We start from the raw sequence: 14,386 nt of genomic DNA on the forward strand, positions 1-14,386 counted from the left end.
AAGAGAGCTCACAACAGGAGAGCGAGAGCCAGGACAGGAGGAGGGCCGCCCTCATTAGCCCAGCTCACCCCCTGGGAGGAAGGCGTCCTGGAGATTGTCGGGGCTGACATAGATGCGGAAGTTGGGGAAGGAGAGACAGGTGCATCCCCGCAAGCTGGTGACAGAATAGTTTTCCATCTCTCTCATTAGCATTGCATGAGTCGCTGATAATGATTCTGAAGCTATATCATATGGACATATGATCACCTGCAAAACGCAATGTGCATGTAACCTTGGCATCACATCTCTAACTTTTTCCTTGACTCCCCCACAGGGCCATCGAGAGCCCCCGTCCCCAGTGTGTAGGAGGAAGAGCCTGAGATGCCAGATTCCTGAGGAATCTGCAACCTCTGAGGGCGCAGCGTCAGCAGAAATAAGCGCACCCAGCGCCAGCGCACACACTCACACCTCGGTGGGACCTTCGGGACATAGAGTAGAGTTGTCACCTGGTGTATCACAGCTCACAAGTGAGCATCAGCAGATTGTGGCGACAGGGACAGCAGTGGAAAGTCCTCGTCGGAGGGCACAGGATTCTGCCAGCTCGGCTCAGCTGCATGTCGACCCTCTGCCTCTGGGCCCACCCGTAAGATCAGAGGTGATGGGACTCCAGGCGCAGATGCAGGAGTCTCTGGCAGGTTTTGTCTCTAGGGTCGCTGCGAGTGTGGAGCGAATGGAGGAGTCCATAGCGACCATGAGCAGAGCCTTTGTTGAGTCATTGGCGCATGAACGCATCAACACGGAAAGGATGGCTACCTACGTGGAAATGATTGCTGCCTCCGTGGTAAGGCTGGCTACGGTAGAGGAGAGGAAGGCTACAGCCATAGAGGAGGTTAGTCGCCAGGGTATGGAAAACATGGTGAGTGTTCAGAATAGAATGACATCTCTTGAGGAGCGATGGGCATCTATTGAACAGAGAAACCAGACCTTCATGGAAGTCCTTCTGAGTAGGACTGCCATTGCAGATACGGGTCCCCATGGCCCCCCTGATGTGCAGCAAGGTGCTCTCAAGCCACTTGCAGGCGCGGAGGGGGAGCTGACCCATGAGAGGGAGGTTGGTGGCAGACCTCAATGAAGTGGGGGTTCCTCTCCAAGCACTCACACTTCCATGCCACTGCAGAGCCCTCGGTCAGAGCCCCGCCGGAGTCCACACCCAAGTGAGATAGACGTCTCAACTCCTGCACAGCCGCAGGAGCAGCAGACTGCTGACGAGCCCTCACAGGCTTGCCACCCCAGAGGACGCCTGCCAAAGGTGTCGAGACAGGAGCAGCAGGAAAGTGAGCAAGGGGCCTCCACATCTGCTGAAGCCACAGGAGAACCACTATGTAGGAGCACGCCTAAGAGGAAAATAAAGCACAAATAGTCACAAGGGTAGTCACTTGGGTAAAATGTTGTGTATTCTGTAAAAATGCCATCAGTTGTTTGTTTTGCATAAAAATTCTAATGGCAACTTCTGCAGTTGTGGCGTGTGTCATTTCGCGAATGGGGCTGGAGGTCCTCTAATGCCAAGAAGGGAAGGGAAAAAAGGCCTCCCATGCTTCTGGTAGATGCCTCAGTTGAGGAAGGCTGAGTTAGGCTGGCGAGAGGGGTTTCGCAGGAGGTCACACTGGAGAAGTGTGTGAGGCTCCAACCTTCCAGAGGTGTGGTTAAGCCTGGTAAAAGTTGCCCCAGGCCTGAAACAACAAAGTCCTGCCACCTGCAAATGATGACTGCTCAAATTTCCTCTTTAATGGTTGACCTGCAGCTGATAGTCAGCAAGCCAATAGTGCTCACGCCAGGTTTCACAGGTGTGATCCCCACCAGGCGTGTTTTACATGGGAAAAGGGTTAAACAGGCAAAGGCCTGTTAAAATGGGATTATAAAGGCCAATGAGTGCTGTTTAAGGGCCCTAAAGACCAGTCCTGCCTGTTGCAGGCGGGACTGATTCGGGACCATCAGACACACCTGGGTTAAAATGGCTAGGTGTCGGGAACCAGGCCGGGGGGGGGGGGGGTCCCGACCCCCAGGTTTTGCGATTTTAACTCCCCACACGCCTCAAAGCCTGCCCGACGGCCGAGTTAAAATCGAGCCCTATGACTCTATTTATAAAGCCCAGGATCCCATATGCTTCATTAACTGCTTTGTTAATGTCCTGGCCCCTTCAAAGATTTGTGCACAAACACCCCCAGGTCTCTCTGTTCTCGCACTCCCTTTAAAATTGTACCATTTTGCTTGTATTGTCTCTCCTTACGTGGCTCGGTGTCAAATTATGTTTGATAGCACTCCAGGGAGGTGTGGGGGAGGGAGGACGCGCAGCAGGTAGTGCAGCCTACGGAGGACATTGAGTGGGGCATTTGGTTAGCTCTTTCGAAGAGTATGATATGGTAGATGTAGAGAAATTGTTTCCACTTGTGGGGGAGACCAAAACTAGAGGCCATAAATATAAGATGGTCACTAATAAATTCAGGAGAAACTTCTTTACCCAAAGAGTGGTAAGAATGTGGAGCGTGCTACCACAAGGAGTAGTTGAGGCAAAAGCATAGATGCATTCAAGGGCAAGCCTGATACGCACATGGGGGACAAAGGAATCAGAAGGGGTATGCTGACAGAGTTAGATGAAGAGGGGTGGGAGGAAGCACGTGTGGAGCATAAGCGCCGGCATAGACAACTTGGGCCAAACGGCCTGTTTCTCTGTTGTAGACACGATGTAGTGGCCTCTTTCTGTGCTGTATGATTCTATTGGTTAACACAGTTCCCCAGGAAAGTGACAGTAGGTAAGAAAAGGCTCTATTTATGTCAACCATCGAGTAACTTTATCTGGTTGTGATGTGCAATAAAGCAAAAGCCAACAATTCTTCACGTGTGAACTCCGAACCTGACAAATACCGCCGATCTTTTGAGCTATTATACCACTGCCCAATAACACAGGTTAAAATGTGCTCCTGTTTCATTTCCTGCAACAGGAGTCAGCTAAACTCAGCCCATATTGAGCAGCGTTCATCGAGTTTGGCTGCTGGGCAGTGCTACATCAATGATGTCATAGAACAGTGACCATTCCTATGATATCACAGTCCTTAGGCAGGGAGTAGGAAGAGTCACTGGTTATTGCAGTGCAAACAGACCAGGCTCTAGCTATCAGTCGGCCACTCACTCAACCAAAACTACTGCGTGATACTTAAATCGGCTTCAGAAAAGAGAGATCACGTTTGACAAACCTGATCCAGCTACTTGAAAAAGCCAGTGGTATCGTAGATCAGGGAGATTTGGTACATGTCACCCACTTGGATTTCCAAAAAGGTTTTGGTAAAGTGCTGCATTAGGGACTTTGTGCTGAAATGGTGCCCCATGGTGTCAAGTGTGTTATTACAAGATGGATTGCAAATTGGCTCAAGGACAGTAGACGGTGAGCGGTTTTAGATAGGGCTGCTGCCCAACATAAGAAACAGGAGCAGGAGTAGGCCATACGGCCACTCGAGCCTGCTACGCCATTCAATAAGATCATTGCTGAACTTCTACATCAACTCCACTTTCCCGCCCTGCCCGCATATATCTTGATTCCCATAGTGCCCAAGAATCTATCGCTCTCAGTCTTGAATATACTAATCGACGGAGCATCCACAGCCCTATGGGGTAGTAGAGAATTCCAAAGATTCACAACCATATGAGTGAAGAAATTTCTCCTCATCTCAGTCCTAAATGGCTGACCCCTTATGCTGAGACAATGACCACTAGTTCTAGACTCTCCAGCCAGAGGAACCTGCCTCTCAGCGTCTACCCTGTCGAGCCCTGTAAGAATTATTTTCGTTTCAATGAGGTCACTTCTCTTTTTTTTTAAATTCGTTCCTGGGACGTGGGCGTCGCTGGAAAGGCCAGCATTTATTGCCCATCCCTAATGGCCCTTGAAAAGGTGGTGATGAGCCGCCTTCTTGAACCGTTGCAGTCCTAGTGGTGAAAGTACTCTCACAGTGCTGTTAGGGAGGGAGTTCCAGGATTTTGACCCAGCGACGATGAAGGAACGGCGATATATTTAATAAGAACATAAGAAGTAGGAGTAGGTCATTTGGCCCCTCGAGCCTGCTCCACCATTCAATAAGATCATGGCTGATCTGATCTTGGCCTCAAGTCCACTTCCCTGCCCACTTCCCATAACCCTCGACTCCCTTACCTTTCAAAAATCTGTCTATCGCCACCTTAAATATATTCAATGAGGAAGAGAATTCCAAAGATTCACGACCCTCTGAGAGAAGAAATTCCTCCTCATTTCCCATTTAAAAGGGTGCCCCCTTATTCTGAAATTATGCCCCTTAGGTCTAGATTACCCCACGAGGGGAAACATCCTCTCTGCATCTACCCTGTCAAGCCCCTTCAGAATCTTATATGTTTCAATAAGATCCCCTCTCATTCTTCTAAACTCCAATGAGTATAGGCCCAACCTGCTCAACCTTTCTTCATAAGACAACCCCTTCATCTCCGGAATCAACCTCGTGAACCTTCTCTGAACTGCCTCCAATGCAAGTATATCCTTCCTTAAATAAGGAGACCAAAACTGTACGCAGCACTCCAGGTGTGGTCTCACCAACGCACTGTACAGTTGCAACAGGACTTCCCTACTTTTATACTCCATTCCCTTTGCAATAAAGGCCAACATTCCATTTGCCTTCCTAATTACTTGCTGTACCTGCATGCTAAGTTTTTGTGATTCATGTACAAGGACCCCCAGATGCCTCATTTTGTAATCGCTCCCCATTTAAATAATAATTTGCTTTTTTATTTTTCCTACCCAAGTGGATAACCTCGCATTTTCCCCACATTAAACTCCATCTGCCAGATCTTTGCCCACTCACTTAGCCTATCTATGTCCCTTTGGAGATTCTTTGCATCCTCCACACAATTTGCTTTCCCACCTATCTTTGTATCATCAGCAAATTTGGCTACATTACACTCAGTCCCTTCATCCAAGTCATTAATATAGATTGTAAATAGTTGAGGCCCCAGCACTGATCCCTGCGGCACCACACCAGTTACAGTTTGCCAACCTGAAAATGACCCATTTATCCCGACTCTCTGTTTTCTGTTAGTTAACCAATCCTCTATCCATGCTAATATATTACCCCCAATCCCATGAGCCCTAATATTGTGCAACAACTTCTCGTGTAGCACCTTATCGAATACCTTCTGAAAATACAAATATACTGTTATGAATCTTATGATCCATGAAGAAAGGCTCATGAAATAACACTGGACGGCCAGCTGGTGGCGCCGTCCAAGGAGTATAAATACTCGGGCGTGGGCCCAGCTTGCCCAGGACATTTTGTAAACAGGAACTAGTGAAAGATAACTAGACCTCCATGTTTTGAAACAAGTTGATTAAAGCCTTGCTTTATACTCGAACCAAGTGCGTAGTGAGTTTTATTAAGTCATATACTACATCCACTGGTTCTCCCTTCTCTACCCTGCTTGTTACACCCAGATCACCTATCCACTTTGTCAGTTGGTTGTTGCATTGTCACTCACGCCCTGCAAGACGTCTTACGCAACTGGTTTAAAAAGTTTTTGTTCCACGGCAGCCTCTGACAGTGACGTACGTGTGGACAGGCACAACCCTCTCCCAGCTGATTGGTGGAATACTGGCAATATACATATCTATGAAGCAGTTTCACTGAAAAGGGTAAGAAAGGCAACTTCTGTAAACTAATCTTCGGTCCAGTTAGAAATCCCGGCAAAAATATCCCAACAGTGAAACCGTCAGCAGTTATACGTCTTTGGACACAGTCAGCCTGACGTAAAAGAAGGAGGGCAAACGGGACCCGAGAACACTATGGGCGGCGTGAGCATCGCTTCTCGGCCTTTTGGCTAAGATCAAGTGTAGTATCTGTTCTTATCAGTTTAATATCTGATATGTCCCCTATCTGGGGACCATATATTAAATTGATTTTTGGAACAGGGAGATGGAATAGGGGCTTGCTCCGTCCACTCCACGCATCGACCTGGTATTGCAGTGCCTCTGGGAACGGTGCACCTCCCTCTCGGGAGATTTTGAAAAATTAAAAACAGTTTCATGAAAAACATCTACTCTTTTTCTTTACTTTTTCCCCCCAACACGTGTACATCTCAAAACCTAAGACACCAAGGAACAACTTCAAAACAAACACAGGCGGTCTGTACATTCGCTCTCAAATTTAAAACCACTAAATGCTGACAAACCTTGCATGCTGCTGCTACGCTGCCACTCTCAGCTGACAGTCTACATTCCAAATACCAAAAGTCATTTCACTTGCAAATACAGCTCACAACTAGTCTTTCAGCAACATTTTAAAGCAGCTCTCTGCTGCTGCTGCTGCTGCTGCTGCTGCCGCCGCTGCTCTTAAAAATACAAGAACCCATACAACAATGGGCTCAAACCTGGCACACTTTACAGCTACTGTAGTCACAAATGTGTAAATCCACAAGATCATACTCTGCAAATGATTGAAAGGTCAAAGACTCAACAATCAAAAATAGCCATCACTGGTCACATTCATGTATTTCCACACCCAAAACTTACGCATAAAACTCCGCCGAAACCAACTAAAGGCATTTAACCTGCAGCCAAGCACAAAGGGAGGCAGAGTACAGTATAAGGGAATAAACCAACAATTAGCCCAAAAGGAGGCCGAATGCCAAGAGAACAAAGTGGATAAGAAGGACGTAAGACAGTTCCTACAAAATGAAGCAGGGCACAAGAAAACTACTCAACAGCAGCTGACATAATATCATAACTCTCTCGCTCAATTCAGAAGAAGTACTAGAATCAGAAAAAGCTAAAGCCCCTAACCAACGGGGTAATACAGTTAGGAATTTAGATTGCCAGTCACAAAACCAAGAAGGTGTCCATGACTCGCCAAAATGATAGGAAAGGTGGCAAACAGCAATGATAATCCATTCCAAGCAGAGGTCCCGAAATTCCAGTCGCCCACGAGGACAGTATTCGAGTCAAGAATCAGCCCAATCTGACAAGGATAACTTCAAAGTTACTGGATGGAATTGTTGAAGACAAGAGTTAGAGACATTGAAAGGAAGTTATCACAGCATCCTTCTCAAGTACCTCGAACCCAAACACTTGGACGTGACCAATGTTCCCGCTAAGGTGCGCGCGTGCAGTAATCTGAAAGGTCCCGTGCAGGCCGCTCACCTGCTTTTACACTGTAAGTACCGCGCATGCGCAGAAATTTAAAGGCACCGCGCATTAAAAGAAACAGGCCGCGTAGAACAAGCGTAGCTTACAGGGAAGATTGGACATGACTAGGCCCACCTCAGGCAGAATGATTTGCTCAGCTAAGATTCCAAAGGAGTTTAGGAGGCGGGTTAGCAATAGCGAAGCATGATAAGCTGATTGGTGCATGTTACATCCCGAAAATGGATCAATTGAAAATTTCGATTCAAACCAGAATGACGCTTTGGAAAGTGAAGGTCCAATTTTTAACAAAAGGTACAAACAAGGCCCAACAAGAACTCACTAGCCGTACCCCACTTTAAAGTCTGAGGGCCAGGAGGTTACGATGGGATGAAGTTCAGTTGTAGACAGGGTGGAGGCAGCTTGGAGAAGGAGAGGCGTTCGGAGTCACCAGAGGAGAGATGTTGGATTGAGGAGCTGTCGGAGGAGCAGAGAATCAGCTGCTGTGCTGCAGGAGTCGAAGCAGGAAACTCCAATGGATTCATAAAGCCAAAGAGGAAAGGAAAATTGACCGGCGGTGGTTGATCCTGGGGTCCAGCGGAAGTGTAGAGTGACCTCAGGTGTTAACAGCGGACCTGCTGGGATAGTGGAGAAGCATGGAGCAGTGGGCGTGAAACCCAGGGACTAAGAACAGCAAAGATTAGGGATCCAGGGGAGGTGAAGGGTAAAACCAACAGTTCAGTGCAGATGAAGATGGGCCGAAGAACAGCTATTAGGCAACGAGGAGCACACAACACCGAGAGCTGCAGGAGGAGCCGAGGAGCCAGTCCATCCAGCGCAGGGCAAGTTCTGAAAGCAGAATGGAGCGGGGCAAAATCCATGGCCAGCGAAGCAAGCATATAGCAAGCAGCGAGGCAGTGGACCTTGAGCAGCAGGACAGCAACACCCCGTGTGGTATGGCAGTCAGCCCAGCAGTGAGCAGAGAGAAACAGCAATAATTGTCCCTTTGTCAACTATGAGAGTCGCAGAGGAGCAGAAACTGAATTGTTAAAAGTGAGTGAGGAAATTTCTCATGCCCCCCGACCAATCTGAAAAGCTTTTTAATCCTAAATGCAGAAATGTGAAGGTCGCGTCAATGCAATCTCATTGAAATTCATTTCTAATCTGGTCTTCACAGGGTGGGGGTGGCGGGAACGTTAACACCCGCTGCCCGTCAGAAACTCGGTGGTGGTGGGGGGGGGGGTGGTGGTTAAAGTGGAGAAGGAGTCTTGCCGATTTGGCCCAAAATCGCCTGACTACAATTTTAAATTGCAGGCGCCAAGGACCCCGCCCGAAGCTGGCGGGGGTCTTATTTAAATATGCACGTGAGGCCCTGGTCACGTCTTTGGGATCTCATTGCAGTTGTAAGCCCAGGCTTGCGCTAGGAAGCCCTCCTGATTCCACACCAGGCCAAACAAAGTCCCAGTTATCACCCAAAAACTCCTGGTCGCCCTGGCTTTCAGATTGGAATGCTGACAGTAACCTATGAAAAAAATGGCTTACTGCCGGCCGTGCAATCAGAAAGCCTAGGACAGAACATCCAACACACTTACCTGAGCGTATGTCACAGTCTTTGCTCCCTTTCTCACACAGCTGTTATCTTTGTCCTGCTTTCTTGTTACTGCAGCTTTCAGGCTCCTCCTGGCAATACGCTTGGCTGGCCTCTTCTTCTGAGTGCTCTGTGATAGATCAGCTCTCTGTCTTCTTTCTGTAAAATCCAAGTAGAACCTAAAATGCTGCTGCTTTGCCTGTATGAATCGTCTTCAAGTTGGGTTTGAGGAAGCATTTCTGGCTCCAGCCCCCTGCTGACACAGACAGGTCTCAGCTAGAGAGATGAGGACCATGACCCCTCCTCCGAGTCCTGCCCATTACACAACAGACAGCAGGTCGTCTGAGCAGAAATAAGTGGTCTGAGAACTGAATCTGGCTTCACAATGGGCCACAAGAAAATGAGGGGAGTTTACAAATTATAATTTCTTGGCTTTTAGTTAAGATCAAGTACAACATTCTTAACAAAGTACTATCTGTTGGAACACAGATGGAATAGGGGCCTGCTCCGCTATTACAGTGCCCGCAGGAAAGTGTGCTGCTCTGATCTGTGCTCTTAAAATCTGAGCAGCTATGACCAGCGGCAGTGCTGGCATCGTGGGAGAGACCCCGAGAGGCTAAAACAAACAGAGGGAAAAATGAGAAAAGTAACGGCAAACTCAGCGCACAGGCAAGAGCCTGAGGACTTACAGCTAACTCCAGCGAGTTGTTATGATCTGGAATGCACTGCCTGAAAACATGGTGGAAGCAGATTCAATAGTAACTTTCAAAAGGGAATGGGATATGTACTTGAAAAAGAAACATTTCTGGGGCTATGGAGAAAATGAGTAGGGGAGTGGGACCAGAGATTCCGCTAAGGTGTGCACACGCGTGGCCGTGCAGTGGTCTGAGGTCCCGCACAGGCTGCTCATCGGCATTTACATTGTAGATTCCGCGCATGCACAAAAATTTGAATGGGCCAGGCGTGGGAGGGGTTGGGGTGGTAGGGGAGGTGTGGGGGAGGGAGGACGCGCAGCAGGTAGTGCTGCCTACGAAGGACATTGAGTGGGACATTTGGTTAGCTCTTTCGAAGAGTATGATAAGGTAGATGTAGAGAAATTGTTTCCGCTTGTGGGGGAGACCAAAACTAGAGGCCATTAATATAAAATAGTCATCACTAATAAATTCAGGAGAAACTTCTTTACCCAAAGAGTGGTAAGAATGTGGAACGTGCTACCACAAGGAGTAGTTGAGGCAAAAGCATAGATGCATTCAAGGGCAAGCCTGATACGCACACGGGGGACAAAGGAATCAGAAGGGGTATGCTGACAGAGTTAGATCACAGAAATCACAGAAACCTCACAGTACAGATAGAGGCCATTTCGGCCCATCGAGCCTGCACCGACACATATCCCACCCGATCCCCGTAACCCCTACACATATCCCACCCTATCCCCATAACCCCACGTATTTAATCCCCCTAACACTAAGGGTCAATTTTTATCATAGCCAATCAACCTAACCCCGCACATCTTTGGACTGTGGGAGGAAACCGGAGCACCCGGAGAAAACCCACGCAAACACGGGGAGAATGTGCAAACTCCACACAGACAGTCACCCGAGGCCGGATTCGAACCCGGGTCCCTGGCGCTGTGAGGCAACAGTGCTAACCACTATGCCACCGTGCTGGCCCCTGAAGAGGGGTGGGAGGAAGCACATATGGAGCATAAGCGCCGGCATAGACAACTTGGGCCGAACGGCCTGTTTCTCTGTTGTAGACACGATGTAGTGGCCTCTTTCTGTGCTGTATGATTCTAATGGTTAACACAGTTCCCCAGGAAAGTGACAGTAGGTAAGAAAAGGCTCTATTTATGTCAACCATCGAGTAACTTTATCTGGTTGTGATGTGCAATAAAGCAAAGGCCAACAATTCTTCACGTGTGAACCCCGAACCTGACAAATACCTCCAATCTTTTGAACTTCATGAAAAACATCGACTTTCTTTCTTTACTTTTTTTTCAACACGTGTACATTTCAAAACCTCAGACACTCACAGCTACACCCAAGGAACAACTTCAAAACAAACACAGGCACGGTCTGTACATTCCCTCTCAAATTTAAAACCACTAAATGCTGACAAACCTGCCGGGATGCTGCTACGCTGCCACTCTCAGCTGACAGTCTACATTCCAAATACCAAAAGTCATTTCACTTGCAAAAATACAGCTCATAACTAGTGTTTCTGCAACATTTTAAAGCAGCTCTTTGCTGCTGCCGCTGCTCTTAAAAGTACAAGAACCTATACAACAATTGGCACAGTTTACAGCTAGTCACAAATGTGTAAATCCACAAATGATTGAAAGGTCAAAGACTCAACAATTAAAAGTAGCCATCACTGGTCACATTCATGTATTTCCATGTATTTAAGTCATCTTCGGTTCCGAGGGACTGCCTAAGAGAAGAGAGATTTCCACACCCAAAACTTACGCATAATAGAGCTTGCAAAGAAGGAAACTCCGTCGAAACCAACTAAAGGCATTTCACCTGCAGCCAAGCACAAAGGGAGGCAAAGTATAAGGGAATAAACCAACAATTAGCCCAAAAGGGGACCGAATGCAGCACAGTCAGCACCTCCTGAGAATTTGGTGCCAGTGAAAGATTGTAATCACAAAAAGAAATAGGTGTGAATTGGTTGCAATTCACTCAACAGTTAGAAAAGCAGTTATCTTAAGGTCTTACACCATTGTTGTCTCAGCAATTACATGGGATGGGACTTTTAAAAAACTTTTTCTTCCATTCTCAAAGACTAATTTCTTTAAAATTTTAGGAATTTTTCAGCCCCAACACACAGTTGAACGCAAGCTAAACTTTGCAGCAAAACCACATGCACACAGCACAGAATCTGCAAGCCTGCACGGATTTCCTCTCTCCTTTCTTTTAATCATCTTTTCAAACTTCAATCGGTCCCTCTTGGAAGTAGGCAACCCAAGTGGGGAGCGAGGGCAGAAAGAAACCACCATGCAGATGTATGACCTTATCGGAAGGGAACAGGCATATCCTAGCTACTAGAAAAGCGGAAACTATCCATACTGTAAAAATGTCTGGCACAAAACATTGAACTTGAACTGCAAAATAGCACACTTACCTGTGCGTGTGTCACAGACTTTCCTCCATTTCTCACCCAGCTGTTATCTTTTTTTTCTGCCCTTTCTCGTGCTGACTGCAGCTTTCAGGCTCCTCCTGGCAATATGCTTGGCTGGCCTCTTCTTGTGCGTGCTCTGTGATAAATCAGCTCCCTGTATTCTTTCTGTCATCAGCAGTGGCTGCTAAAGGGAAACATTTGACTCTTTCAATCACCCCTTGCCTTAGTAAAATCCAAGTGAACCTAAAATGCTGCTGTTTTGTCCACGCACAAACCTGCATGTCCCGTCTTCAGGTTGGGTTTGAGGAAGCATTTCTGGCTCCAGCAACCCCTCGCTGTCACAGACAGGTCTCAGTTACAGAGATGAGGTCCATGACCCCTCCCCCGAGGCCTGCCCATTACACAACAGACAGCACGTCGTATGAGCAGAAATAAGTGGTCAGAGAACTGAATCTGGCTTCACAATGGACCACAAGAAAATTAGGGAATTTACAAATTATAATTTCTAGGCTTTTAGTTAAGATAAAGTACAACATTCTTAACAAAGTACTATCTGTTACGTCCCCTATCTAAGGACAAAACATTAAATTTTGGAATACAGATGGAATAGGGGCTCCAGTGCCTGCAGGAAAATGTGCTGCTCTGATTTGCGCTCATAAAATCTGAGCAGGTATGACCAGCGGCAGAGCATCGTAGGAGAGCTCCCGAGAGACTAAAGTAATCAGAGGGAAAAATTAGAAAAGTAACGGCAAAATCAGCGCAGAGGCAGGTGCGCGAGGACTTACAGCTAAATGATTAATTTGTTATTTAATTTTCACACCCTAATTGAAATTAACAAAGAGTCGGCACTGCACGATGGGCCAAATGGCCTCCTTCTGTGCTGTATCATTCATGATTCTAAGTATTAATCATAGAATGATACAGTACAGAAGGAGGCCATTCGGCCCATCGTGCCTGTGCCTCTTTGGTAGAGCTATCCAATTAGTCCCACTCCCCTGCTCCCTCCCCATAGCCCTGTAATTTCTGACCGCTACAAGGATTTATTCAAGTTTCTTTTTGAATGTTACTATTGAATCTGCTTCCGTCACCCTTTCAGGCAGTGCATTCCAGATCACAACAACTCGCTGCGTAAAAAAATATTTCCTTATGTCGCCTCTGGTTCTTTTGCAAATCACCTTAAACCCGTGTCCTCTGGTTACCGACCCTTCTGCAACTGGAAACAGTTTCTCCTTATTTATTCGATCAAAACCGCTCCTGAGTTTGAACACCTCAATTAAATCTCTTCTTAACCTTCTCTGCACGAAGGAGAAACCCCCCAGTTTCTCCAAATAACTGAAGTCCCTCATCCCTGGTACCATTCCAGTAAATCTCTCTGCACCCTCTCCTTGGCCTTGACATCCTTCCTAAAGTGTGGTGTCCAGAACTGAACACAATATTCCAGCTGAGGCCGAACCAGTTTTATAAAGGTTTAGCAGAATTTCCTTGCTTTTGTACTCTATTCCTCTATTAATAAAGCCAAGGATCACATATGCTTTTTTAACAGCCTTCTCAATTTGTCCTGCCACCTTCAAATATTTGTGTTCATACACCCTCAGGTTTCCCTGTTCCTGCACCCCCTTTAAAATTGTGCCATTTAGTTCATTTTGCATCTCCTCAGTATTCCTGCCAAAATGCATCACTTCACACTTCTCTGCGTTAAATTTCATCTGCCATGTGTCTGCCCATTTCACCAGTCTGCCTATGTCCTCCTGAATTCTGTTACTATCATCCTCATTGTTTACTACCTTTTCGAGTTTCGTGTCATCTGCAAACTTTGAAATTAGGCCTCTAAAAGTTTCCCCACCACCGACGCTGGGCTGACTGGCCTGTAGTTCCCGGTTTATCTTTTTTAACATTTGCAATCCTCCAGTCCTCTGGCACCACTCCCATATCTAAGGAGGATTGGAAGATTGTGGCCAGAGCCTATGTAATCCAGTTAGTCCTACTCCCCCGCTCTTTCCCTGTATCCCTGCAATTTTTTTTCTCCAAGTATTTATCCAATTCCCCTTTGATGACTACGATTGAACCTGTATCCACCACCCAATTAGGCAGTGCGTTCCAAATTCTAGCCACTCGTTGCGTAAAAACGGTTTTCCTCATGTCACCTCTGGTTCTTTTGTCAATCACCTTAAATCTGTGCCCTCTGGTTATCGACCCTTCAGCCATTGGAAACAGTTTCTCTTTATTTACTCTATCTAAACTCTACATGATTTTAAACACCTCTATCAATTCTCCTTAGCCTTCTCTGCTCGAAGGAGAACAACCCCAGCTTCTCCAGTCTATCCACGTAACGTAATCCCTCATCCCTGGAACCATTCTAGTAAATCTCTTCTGTACCCTCTCCAATACCTTCATGTGCTTCCTAAAGTGTAGAGCCCAGAATTGGACACAACACTGAAGCTGTGGCCAAACTAGTGTTTCATATAAGTTTAGCATAACATCCTGGCTTTTGTACTCTATGGGCTCGATTT

The 14,386-nt window shown here is 46.8% G+C and overlaps 1 long non-coding RNA gene and 1 other non-coding gene across 19 annotated transcripts in view; one reads left to right on the top strand and one right to left on the bottom strand.

The window, feature by feature from the left end:
* The window catches only part of LOC147123011 (uncharacterized), a 109,238-nt gene extending 97,170 nt beyond the window's left edge, over positions 1–12,068 (bottom strand). For 16 of the 18 annotated variants that reach the window (XR_015073102.1, XR_015073103.1, XR_015073106.1 and 13 more), the window contains exon 1: positions 11,880–12,068. This is a non-coding gene — a long non-coding RNA (uncharacterized LOC147123011). The remainder of the gene's footprint in view (positions 1–11,879) is intronic. The other 2 variants (XR_015073081.1, XR_015073080.1) reach the window with 1 other exon arrangement.
* LOC147123018 (U2 spliceosomal RNA) lies at positions 5,849–6,039 on the top strand. The gene has a single exon (XR_015075172.1). It is a non-coding gene; the product is annotated as a U2 spliceosomal RNA (small nuclear RNA).
* Positions 12,069–14,386: the final 2,318 nt, after the last annotated feature.

The sequence above is a fragment of the Somniosus microcephalus genome, chromosome 2 (genome assembly GCF_052327205.1).
Source record: "Somniosus microcephalus isolate GS21.2 chromosome 2, FLI_Smic_1.0, whole genome shotgun sequence".
NCBI lineage: Eukaryota > Metazoa > Chordata > Chondrichthyes > Squaliformes > Somniosidae > Somniosus > Somniosus microcephalus.